Source organism: Gossypium arboreum, chromosome 13, assembly GCF_025698485.1.
Source record: "Gossypium arboreum isolate Shixiya-1 chromosome 13, ASM2569848v2, whole genome shotgun sequence".
Taxonomy (NCBI): Eukaryota; Viridiplantae; Streptophyta; class Magnoliopsida; order Malvales; family Malvaceae; genus Gossypium; species Gossypium arboreum.
The window spans coordinates 98679314-98683085 of NC_069082.1; the positions used below are offsets into that span (position 1 = coordinate 98679314).

The 3772-nt window shown below is 36.3% G+C and overlaps 1 non-coding gene across 1 annotated transcript; it reads left to right on the plus strand.

Moving 5' to 3' along the window:
- Nucleotides 1-773: 773 nt before the first annotated feature.
- Nucleotides 774-880, plus strand: LOC128287088 (small nucleolar RNA R71). The gene has a single exon (XR_008277788.1). It is a non-coding gene; the product is annotated as a small nucleolar RNA R71 (small nucleolar RNA).
- Nucleotides 881-3772: the final 2892 nt, after the last annotated feature.

Below are 3772 nucleotides of genomic sequence, written 5' to 3' on the forward strand. Positions count from 1 at the left end.
GTTCAGGTACAACTAACCCTTCCTTGTCATGAGTGGTAATCACATTGAGTTGTTCCCTTGGGTTAGATTCTGTGTTACTCGGCAATCTACCTTGTGGTCATTCAAAAATTAGTTTGGCGAGTTTGCCTATATGAGTTTTGAGCCCTTGGATTGGCGCTTGTTGATTTTTAAGCGATGTCTCAGTACTTTGAAAATGACTTTCTGGCACTAAGATGAATTTTGTTAGCATCTCCTCAAGGTTCGGCTTTCTCTCTTGTTGGTAGGGTGGTTGTTGGAAGCCTGGAGGTGGTGGTGGTCGCTGATTCCTTGGCTTCCCCATGAAAAATTTAGGGAATCCTCCATCCTGCATTGTAAGTATTGCTATAAGGATTATTTTGAGATCGAGGATTATTACCCATGTAATTTAACTGTTCGTTCTCCATGTTGTGGCCATAGGGTGGGTAATCTGGATTGCTCGATCCACTTCCACCTGTTTTGCACTGCATTACTGGGTGAACTTGTGAAGAACTAAGAAAACCGTCAAATTTCTTATTCAAGAGTTCTACCTGATTAGAGAGCATGGTGACTGAATCGACATTATAAATGCCGGCTGCTTTTGTTGGCTTTGTCCTCATGACTTGCCACTAATAATTATTTAGTGACATCTCTTCTATAAATTCATAAGCATCTTCAGGTGTTCTATTATTGATGGTTTCGCCCATAGCTGCGTCGATCATCTATCGTGTCGAAGATTCAGGCCATTATGAAACATTTGAACCTGTAGCCAGAGTGGTAGCCTATGGTGAGGGCATCTTCTCAAGAGGTCCTTGTATCTCTCCCATGCATCGTAGAGTGTTTTTAAATCCATATACACAAAAGAAGAGATATCATTACGTAATTTAGCCATTTTAGCCGGCGAAAAATATTTTAATAAAAACTTTTCGGTCATTTGTTCCCAAGTAGTGATTGGCCCTCGTGGTAACGAATTCAACCAATGTTTAGCTTTGTTTCTCAACAAAAAAGGAAACAACCGAAGGCGAATGGCGTCATCAGAAACGCCATTTATTTTAAAAGTGTCGCAAAAGTCTAAGAAATTTGCCAAGTGAAAGTTGGGATCTTCGTCCTGCAAGCCATCAAACTGCACAAATTACTGTATCATTTGAATTGTGTTAGGTTTTAGTTCAAAAATATTTGTAGCTACAGCAGGTCTAGCTATGCTCGATTCAGTTCCTGTTAAAGAAGGTCTAGCATAATCATACATAGTGCATGGAGCAGGATTCTCATTAGCAGCAATCACAGGAGGTAGCAAATTTTCTTGGTTTTCAGCCATCTCCTCGGTTGTGGTTGAAGTATCATCCTCTTGCTCTTCCTCTGTGTATCGTAAGCTTTGCCTTATTTCTCTTCAGTTTCTATGAACTATGCAATCGATCACACTATCGAACTGTAATGGTCCTGACGGGTTTCTTCTAGTCATAAACTAGAAAAACCTATCAGAAGAAAATAAATGAAGAATTAGAAAATAAAAAAAAATTAAATTGCAATAAAAGTAAAATGGTAAAGTAATAAAAATCAAGTGTTCCTAATATCCTAGTTCCCCGGCAACAGCGCCAAAAACTTGATACGTGATATTCGTGATAGGTTTTAAAGATTTATGAATGAATCGTTCTTGAGACTAATTTATTATCACGATTAAGGTAAGTGTACCTATCGTACAGTAGTATAGTTCAGCAAAACTGGATTGTCGAACCCAAAGGAACTATCAGTACTAGTATTTACTTCCTTTTTATTATCTAGCCTAAAAATTAAGAGGTTTGGTTATCTAAACTAATTACTAAACTAATAATGTATAGAAAGAAAATTTGGCAAAATACTTTTGCGAAAATTCGATTGATTAAGACAATACCTCCAAAATACCAACAACTTGAAGGAAGACCACCTCTTCCTTTTTTTCACTAAGTTTAAATAGGATGTTTAGTTCAAAATATTTTTAGAGGTCTTAAAGCAACTCCATATCAACATACTACTAGTATAAGTTTTAGGGGAAATACCCAATTATATGAAATTTTTAAAATATATACATTCAAAGAAGTGTAGATTGGGAGAATTTAAAACTGTTCCTATCACTGAAGGGTGCACAGCAATGTTGATGAACAAACTACCTCCAAAGTTGAAGGACCTTAGGAGTTTCACTATCCCATTTTCAATTGGAAATTGTTATGTTGGTAAGGCGTTATGTGATTTAGGGGCGAGTATAAATCTAATGTTTATGTCTATTTTTAGACAGTTGGGAATTGGGAAAGCAAGACTTGCTATAGTTACTTTGCAACTGGCTAATTAATCCTATGCCCATCTAGAAGGTAAAATTGAAGGCGTGCTGGTAAGAGTAGATAAATTTATTTTTCCTGTGAATTTTCTTATTTTAGATTTTGAAGCTGACAAAAATGTGCCAATTATTCTTGGAAGACCTTTTCTTGCTACAAGCAAAACTTTAATTGATGTGCAGAAAGGTGAACTAACCATAAGGATGAATGATCACGATATCACTATTTAATACCCTAAAATGTGCTGATTGGAATGAAGAATGTCGTGCCATTTCATTGATAGAAACAACAGTACATGAATTCACAAGATTTTACCATAGCAATTCTGATAGTGACGAAGATTCATTTGAGTAAAGACCCTCGTGCACTTTGCTAAAGCAAAATCGACCTTTCAATTTTGATGAAGAATGCTTGGTAGCTCATTATATGGCATGGATTTTTTGACAAGAAAATGGGGGACACATTTAAAGTTAATGGACAATACTTGAGGCACTACCGGGGTGCTAACAAAGAGCAAGACAAATAGTCCATTGATCTTCAAGATGTTTAACTTCAATATCTTGAAAATTCTTTTTATTTTATTTTGTCGATTTAAATTTCTCTTAGTTATTTCATTTCTTTTGTTTAATAAATTACAGGAGGGGAACGAATTTGTGACATAAAGCCCGTCAAGATGAATCTAAGGGGAACGAATTTGTGACATAAAGCCCGTCAAGATGAATCTAACACATGAAGAGAATGCACCCAAAGGACTGGAGGAAGAACCAGAGAACCAGAGAAAACAGAGTCTGTCAGCATGGAGACTGACCATGTGGACGAAGAGGATGGAAATCCCTCAATTGCATCACCAGTGGATAGCACTGCAACTATTCCACCTCATTCTATTGAATCGATGGCTGAAAAGGATCGTGAGATCGATCAGGTTATTCATGAACTCACCAGATTTGATAATGAAGAGGATGATGTACCACTCAATTTACTTAAAAGGCTGATGCATTTTAAGATGAGTGCACGAAAGACCACTCGTCGCAATTAAAGTACCACCATTCAGTTCCAAGCTCAGGAAGTTTTTCCCCTTTATTACATCTCATTATGTATATATGTTCTTGCATTCATGATTCATACTTGTTCATGCATTGAGGACAATGCATCCCTTAGGTTTGGGGGGGTATTGTGCATCTAGATTGCATTAGATATTTAGTTGAGAATACGTGTTTTAGTATTTTTGTTCATTTGCCATTCATTTTGCCTTAGCACATATGACTGTCAGGAATTGTTTAGACTATGATGAGTTTGTTTTTGTCTGTGATGTTTGATGATGAGCTTATTTCTTTGATAAACTTAGAAATTTGTGACAGTGGATTAAGTGATTTTAGCTTAGGATAGTTTGCTTGTAAATTGATCCCTAAAATTAGGATGTCCTAATTCTGACTATAATTGATCTATAGTAAGTTTCTTTTGATAAACTTAGA